The 8,936-nt window shown below is 42.4% G+C and overlaps 1 protein-coding gene across 1 annotated transcript in view; it reads right to left on the minus strand.

Annotated features, from left to right (window-relative positions):
* Positions 1-8,508, minus strand: part of TLR5 (toll like receptor 5) — a 44,718-nt gene extending 36,210 nt beyond the window's left edge. Inside the window, exon 1 of the mRNA XM_075337970.1 lies at positions 8,237-8,508. The gene's annotated coding sequence lies outside the window, so the exon portion shown is untranslated. The remainder of the gene's footprint in view (positions 1-8,236) is intronic.
* Positions 8,509-8,936: the final 428 nt, after the last annotated feature.

Raw genomic sequence — 8,936 nt, forward strand, 5'->3', positions numbered from 1 at the left:
GAGATATCCTAAAGGAAGAAAGAATGAATAACTCTCTGCCTCAGAAATAGACCGCAAAAGGTATAGCAAGCCCCCCACATTCAAAGACTACGGTGATATAGGAAAATACAATACACAGATGGATGATAGGATTAGCAAAGGTGAGGACCCACTAACTAAATAGGAAAGGATAGGAAAGAGGCTGATGGTGGCCAGAGAAAAACCCTACAAAAACCCAAATACTTGATAGTACAAAAAGGTCCTCAGATCGCACGATCTGCACTCCGTCCTATATCAGGCGCTCTTGTCAAACCAATGAACAGAAAACAGGAACAATTACAAATTCAAGAAGCAACAAACACATGGACTTATAGGAGCAAAACTCCAAACATAGCTGCAGGGAGCTTCCCAGCTAAGCAACAGAGAAGGAAGATTCCTGCATGCAAATAAACTGAAAACAACCACAATAATTGGCAACCCAGATAAGAACAAAAAGAACAAAACAACTTAAGAAAGAACCAAGCACTTATCTGGGGTAGATGTGGTCTGGAGCAAGATGAAAAGGCTGGAGAGCTACAGAACAAATGATAACCGGCCCAGACCGCCATAAAGCAAAAGCTAAACTAGGCAGAGAGTTAGCAATGGAAACGCCCATTGCTCCAGCACACCTGGTCTCTGTCCAAACCATTCCTAGCCACCAGAGGGAGCCTCACAGCAGCAGAAGCATAACTGACATTCGCAACACTCCCCCTCCTGTACAATGACTGGTAACACCTCTATATACAGTAGATAACACAGGATCAACTATTCACAGTAGGAGATGTCACAGCTCACCTCCTCTCCCTTCTGTACAATGACTGGTAACACCTCAATATACAGTAGATAACACAGGATCAACTATTCACAATAGGTGATATCACATCTCACCTCCTCCTCCTGTACAATGACTGATAACCTTTATAAACAGTAGATAACACAGCATCTGCCATTCACAATAGGCAATAGCACAGCTCACCTTTTCCCCCTCCTGTACAATGACTGATAACACCTGTATATACAGTAGATAACAGGATCTACTATACAAAATATATGATGTCACAACTCACCTCCTCCCCCTCCTGTATCCCTTCCAGCTTTATAAACTGCAAACTGTGGGCACTATTGTCTTTGCTAACATTACATTTTTTATTTTTTTTCACATTTGTATGTGGGAATCATTTTAGAGATAGGATTGCCAAAGGTCTGAATATAAAACAATTTCGTATCCAGTGATTTCAGTGATGAGAGAATAGTAACTATTTGTGTAACGAATCCCCAAAGTACTATTCTGGTATCCGTCACAAATAACGCACCTAATGAAAGTCAATGGGGAGCACGGGCATTTTTCTTGTCGTGACGAATACTGGAATAGTTCTCGGTATTGGGTAAGCGTAATCCGAACACAAATAGTCACTATTCGCCCATCACAAATCCTGTCCCCCAGGATGCAAATTTGTCATACCAGTCCTTTCAGTGTTCAATTGAAGAGTTTCTACTATTGCACATTGCTTTTATAGCCTTTCTCATAGTGAATGGTGGTGACTTGAGCAGTTCATATTATTAATAGGCTTGGAATGCAATTATTGAGAAATGAGTTTGTCCTTAAAATTGTGCAAGCTATAGGGGATTAGCTATAACGGCTGCAGTCACACTGTGTCCTGGTGCCCTAGGGGGCCCATAGGACACTCTGGCTAAAGGAGTTGTAACCAGGTCTTGGGGCTCGATTTATCACGACTTCTACTTTAGTAGCTTTGAAAAGTCGTGTAATGGTGCAACTGAAAGCTTTTTACATACTCAAGCCATTTTATGCCCTGCTCTGACAAAGATTGTGGACCTGGGGCGGAGCAAGGATGTGGTGGCCGCCGGTAAGCCACAATTTTTACTCCAACAGGCACCGCAGTAGGGTTTCTGTGAAGGCGCACCCAGAGGTGCATGCCACTTGAATGCATACGCCTGTTCGTGAATCAGGAGCTTCTGACTCCAGCACATGTAGAACAATGATGGTTTGGATGAATCGGGCCCTTGGTTTTCTCCTTCTGGATTCATCAGGGGAGCAATCAGGTAGAGAGAGGGTGTTTATCAGGCTAAACAATTAGATCATTCCCATAACTTAGAGTCACGACCTAATTGTTTAGCCTGATAAACACCTTCCCTCTACCTGATTGCTCCCCTGATGAATCCAGAAGGAGGAAACGCGTTGAGAGGATGAAAAATGAAAGGGACATCTAGGCAGTAGGGTCAGCTATGTACTGGCCTTGTTAGGGTGGGAGTCTGGGATAACCATAGGGCCAGTGGGGGTTCTACATAGGGACCCTGTCAACTCAACATATGACATTGATCCCATTACCCGTCATTGATGACTCCTCCATTGTTGATCCGACTGGATGTGTGAGACTGCTCCATTATATATGTTTTTATGCTATCACTGTGCACGATATATTGCAGATAGGCTATCTGAGTCACCACTGTGAATTGAGACTCCATCCAAATAGCCAATCGGGACTCTTCTGAGCACCTGACTCTTACGGATTGTTTGATCTTTACTTTTTACAATTGCTCACCATTGTGAATTAATAGCTTGTATCAATAACCACTACTGTGGCTCATTGAGAGTGTTTCATATATGGCCAGTGTGACTAATGGACAAGATACGAGGGCATAATGTCCCCCTGTGTCCATTCGTCACATTCTACATCTGGTGGAGAACCCCTCATTAATTTGGTTATTTGCTGTTGACCATAAAGAGACAACTACATTGCTAGGGGTTTACTGTCGAACATATTCTGACTCTATCCCATGTTTTTCCTGGTTGATATCTATGTATGACCGTTATGGTCACATTCTATGGTATTGAGACTGATTTCCTGTTGGATATTCTAAATTATGATGCTGTAGAGCAGGGATCTCAAACTCGGCTGGGTGTATGGGCCGCACATAGGAAAAAAAAAATTTGAGGGGCCGCATTCCTTTCAGGACAAAGTGACATTGGTAGTGGTACCATTTTTTCTTTCTATACACCCTTGAATCACTGTTTTTGAACATTTTTCATTTGTCCATTATAACAAATGTGTAGTGTGTGTGTATATATATATATATATATATATATATATATATATATATATATATATATATATATATATATATATATATATATATATATATATATATATATATATATATATATATATATATATATATATATATATATATATATATATATACACACACACACACACACACACACACACACACACACACACACACACACACACACACACACACATATATACATACACACTTTTTTTTTAACATTTTTCCCCCTTTTTGTAAGTAATACAGGTTTACAATAACCACCGCATAGTAATTTTGGCCAACATCTTGTAGTAATGTGCCCCATCTTGTTTCCCATTCTGTAAAAATGTGTGCATCCTTGTCCCCTTGTAGCAATGTGCCCCAGCCTCAGCTAACACACACACACACACACACACACACACACACACACACACACACACACACACACCCACCCTGTGCAGCCTCAGCTCACACACACACACACACCCCCACCCTGTGCAGCCTCAGCTCACACACACACACCCCCCCCCCACCCTGTGCAGCCTCAGCTCACACACACACACACCCCCACCCTGTGCAGCCTCAGCTCACACACACACACACACACCCCCACCCTGTGCAGCCTCAGCTCACACACACACACACACCCCCACCCTGTGCAGCCTCAGCTCACACACACCCCCCCACCCTGTGCAGCCTCAGCTCACACACACCACCCCCACCCTGTGCAGCCTCAGCTCACACACACACACACACACACACGGCATGCCACACACACACACACACACACACACACACACACAGTGCAGCCTCAGCCAGCAACACAGAACCCCACACACACGAAAACATTCTTCTCACCTGCTGTCAGCGGCATGCAGGCACGTGGACCCGGTAATGATCACAGCTGCTGTCATCGCTGAACTTTCGGCCGGCGCGTGCAGAGCAGTTCTCACTGCACAACAGCCACTGGCCAATCACAGGCAAGCATCTGAGGTCATATGCAGCAGGTGCTTGCCTCTGATTGGCAGGCGGCTGTTATTGCGTTCTGCAGCGAGAACTTCACTGTGCGCGGCAAAGACAAAACTGTAGGCTGAAATAAATAACTGGCAGCTGCGGCCCCTGCACCGGTCACCATCTTTACCAGGTCCACGGGCCTGCGGGCCGCAAGAAGCCACCTGAAGGGCCGCATGCGGCCCGCGGGCCGCGTGTTTGAGACCCCTGCTGTAGAGAATGACATCGTGTTCTAGTTTGCACTAATTTGCACCTTTTTTGACACTGAGCACTTTATTTGGGTTTGTCTTCTAACTAAGATTAATAAAAGTTAACTTTTAGATTTCTTTAGTCATTTATGCTGTCCTGATATTGGTTTCTAAAGAGACTTAAACCGATAAAATTTGGGTGTGCACAGTGCGCAGCTTACGGCTTTTGCCTCTTCGTTTTCGTCACTGGTGGAGAAACCCAACACCCCCAACAATCAAGCCTGGCACTATGACAAAACAATGATAATGCCAATGTAATAGCAGATATGTTGGGATTTCTTACAGAGACCTGACCAGGACCCCCACTCGGCAAGTAAGGAGTTCCGAAAATAGACATTGTGGCCATTCACTTGAATAGCGGTCCATTGATGTTTTGAGTCTGCCGGAGCAGGAGCCACACTTGCAGAGTTCATAGAATGAGGACCACATGTATTAAGCCTATGTATCCAAAAACAGCACAAGGACAGGAGTATGGCTTGCTTAGTTTTTTGGGGGGTATAAACATTGATGCTTTATATTTTTTTATAGAATAGGCCATCAACATGATGATCCGCAGAATAAATAAGCCAGGGGTCAAGAGTGTCCATCAAGTTGTATCTCTATTAAACCCATTTAACTAAATCAGTTGGTTAGCCCCATAGGGTTGGTTAAGATTGAAATTTATGGTCAGACTATGTGTTAAGTTTAGGCTTAGGATTTGGGTTATGGTTAGGGCTGGTGTTAGGATTAGGGTTAGGTCTAGGATTAGGATAGGGATTAAGGACTCAATACTGGACTTGTTGGGAGGAAATTCAGGAGCACTAACAGCTCATAATATTGCAGTATACACGAGTTTCTTATAATTTTTGGATGAGACTTGCCCATTCAAGTCTTCGAGTGTGCCCAAAAAACCCAGATCCCATATGGATGATTTGTATTGTATCAGTTTACAGATACAGTGCCTTGCGAAGTATTCACCCACTCCTTGGCATTTTTCGTGTTTTGCTATCTCACAATCTGGAATTTCACTGTTTTTTTTTTTAGGGTTTGCTTCAGCTCATGTGAACAACATGGCTACAACTGTGATCATGTGGTTTTCGTTTTAGTGTGAAGCAAAAAAAAAAAAAAAAAAAAAAAATCGGGTAAAATTCCTGAAAACTTCAGTGTGCCTAACTATTCACCCTCTAACATTAGTGCTTTCTAGAGCCTCCTTTTGTAGCAATTACAGCTGCAAATCACTTTGGATTAGTCTCTATGAGCTTTCCATATCTGGCCACTGGGATTTTTGCCCATTCCTCAAAGAAAAACGACTCCAGCTCCTTCAAGTTAGATGATTTTCTCTGGTGAACAGCAATCTTCAAGTCTGACTACAGATTGTCCATTGGATTAAGGTCTCGGCTGTGACTCGGTCGCTCTAATACATTTACACATTTCCTCTTAAACCACTCGAGTGTTGCTTTAGCAGTACCTTTGGATCATTGTCTTGTTGGAAGATGACAGTTTGTCCCAGTCTCAAATCACTGAGAGACTGCTCAAGAATATCCTTGTATTTTGCACCATCCAAATGAACCTTCCCCCAGCATGATGCTGCCGCCACCATGTTTCACTGTGGGGATGATGTTCTTGGGGTGATGAGCTGTGTTGGATTGGCACCATTGATTTTAGATAGCAGGAGAATAGCAGGTTTAAATACCGCGCCAAACCACAGGAGTCCAGATGAAGTTAGTAAATCTCTTTTCTTTATTTTCACAGGTCTACGCGTTTCAAGGACACATCCGTCCTCTTCCTCAGGACAAAATGCAGAGAATACTATCGGTAGTATTCTCTGCATTTTGTCCTGAGGAAGAGGATGGATATGTCCTTGAAACGCGTAGACCTGTGAAAATAAAGAAAAGAGATTTAAGAGATTTACAGGTGAGTGTTCTTGTTATACATTCACCTCCCATTGCTATACCGGGTAAGACCCTATTTGCGCCTTTTCTTCCCACAGTTTTTTCGCTCTTTGGATTGGCACCAGACATAGCGTCTACATTGGTGACTAAAAGGTTCAATTTTGGTCTCATCTGATTACAACATCTTCCGCCCTTCCTTTTGGGTGTCTCCCAAATGTCTTTTGGCAAAGTCAAAACAAACTTTCCAATTTTTTGCTGTAAGTAAGGCTTTTTTTGGCTATTCTTCCATAAAGGCCAGCTCTATGGAGTGTATGGCTTATTGTGGTCGAATGGACAGATATTCCAGTCTCTGCTTGGGAACTCTGCAGCTTCTTCAGGGTTACCTTTTGGTCTCTGTGCTGCCTCTCTAATTATTGCCCTCCTTGCCCAAGCTGGGAGTTTTGCTGGGCAGCCCTCCCTTGGCAGGTTTGTTGTGGTGCCATGTTTTTTTCATTTGATGATAATGGATTTGATGGTGCCGCTATTGTTTTTTTTTTTTTTTAGAACCCAACCCTGACTTGTGCCTCTCATCACTTTCTCTGACTTGTTTGGATATCGCCTTGGTCTTCATGGTGTTGCTTGGAGATATCCTTAGTCTTCATGCTGTTGTTTAGAGATGTCCATGGTCTTCATGGTGTTGCTTGGAGATCACCTTGGTCTTCATGGTGCTGTTTAGAGAGCTCCTTGGTCTTCATGGTGTTGTTTGGAGATCTCCTTGGTGTTGTTTGGAGATCTCCTGGGTCTTCATGGTATTGCTTGGTTAGTGGGGCCTCTTGTTAATGGTGTTGCAGCCTCTGTGGCTTTTCAGAAAAGGTGTGTATTTACTGACAGACCCTCACCCCCCCCACCCCGGGACACTTAGACTGTACACAGATGGACTTCTTCTCACTAAACATGTGACTTATGAAGTTAATTTTCTTGCACCAGAAATTTTTAGGGACTTCATAGCAAGAGGGGTGAATACATATGCACATGGCAATTTTTATTTATTTTATCCCATAAGTTTTACTTGTGGCTACTTTTTTCTCACTTTCACTTCCCCAACTTTTACTATTTAGTGCTGATGCATCACAAAGAAATTGGATTGCATTGCAAAAATATTTAAACACATTTTGTAATGTGTTTGTAACAAAAACGGGGGGAAGGGAGTTAAATACTTTTATGAGGCAACGATGGGTTGTCATGACAGGCAGGGGTCAGCTGAATAACATTTGTTTGGCCACTGCAACAATGCAATAAAATGCAATAAGAGGTGATCAAATCATCACATCTATCAAAAATGGTAAAAAATTAGAATATTATATTATTATTTTTTCTTTTTTTTACAAATTTCAGAATTTTGTTTTCACCAATTAAATAAAAAAAAGACCTATTCATGTTTGGTATCTACAAACTCGTATGGACCTGGGGAATCATAATGCCAGGTCAGTTTTACCATAAAGTTAACATGGAAAATATATATATTTTTTTGTAAAATTGCATTTTTTTTGCAATTTCCCCACCCTTGGAATTTTTTTTCCCGTTTTTGCAACACACTATATGGTAAAATTAATGGGTTCTTTGAAGAATTAATCTCGTCTCGGAAAACAACTAGCCTTTATACGGCTCTGTGACGGAAAAAATAAGAAAAAAATATTATTATTATACGTTATGGTTCTTGGAAGAAGGGGAGGAAAAAATGGAGACGGAAAATCACCAGGGGGTGAAGAGGTTAAGATGGTTTATCAATATATTAGAAATTTCATTAGTAACAATACTTTCAAAAAGTTGCATTTTTTGGAAATGTATTTCAGTGATTATGGAATGAATATTAGTCTTTTTTTTTTTGTGGCTGGTCGTATGTGACGCCAGATTAGTCACGCCTTTACTTACACAGTGTAATTGCATAACATGCACATAAATCCATAAAGTATCCAGCAGTTTGCCCCCCACCACCTTTCCCCAGCAATGTTTGGACCGAGTCCACGCTCTACTCACCTAGTGCCAAGAACCGAGGGCCCAGATCTGACTCCGATCTAGTAGCACGACCCCAGCGGTGGACATATCAGCACTCGGAGCTCCACATACCGGCTCACATCGTGCTTCTTCTTGTGTGAAGTTAAGGAATGAGCAGAGTTTCAGTCTCTTCCTTGGCCCACCTCCTTCCTCCTCCCTCTCAGGGTGACCTGCAGCATGTTAGTAAACTTTACACTTATGACACACGTGAGATTGCTACGTTTTCGGACTCGTTTGTCATTTCGAGTCTGAATTGAGCTCTGCCGGACGTAGGCTGGGAAGCAATGGCGTAGTACGGCGCGATCTCCCAGGGGTTAGATGAAGTTACGTGCTGTACAAGGGCTAAGCCTGAAACTGCATACATTAACTCTTCTGCAGGAAAAAGGAAAAACAACAAGAAACAAAGGAGGGCTGGAAGCGGTCTAGAAGACGTGAAGAGTATAAAGTTTTAACATATTATTGACTGGCCTATTTTAAAAGTTGTGAACGTATTTGACATGCAACCAATGATTTTCACATATGTTAGTGGTTGGCTTTAGTTAATAAAATTGCACTAAGTTTCATTCTGCAATCGTCAGTTCTTCATTCATTTCCAGTTTGCAGCCTGATCCAAGCTTCACATGTTTCTCTTGTAGGAGTGTCGTTCCCTGCAATACAGGCTGGATCTGAGGTCTGTGTTTAT

The sequence above is a fragment of the Anomaloglossus baeobatrachus genome, chromosome 3 (genome assembly GCF_048569485.1).
Source record: "Anomaloglossus baeobatrachus isolate aAnoBae1 chromosome 3, aAnoBae1.hap1, whole genome shotgun sequence".
Lineage (NCBI taxonomy): Eukaryota > Metazoa > Chordata > Amphibia > Anura > Aromobatidae > Anomaloglossus > Anomaloglossus baeobatrachus.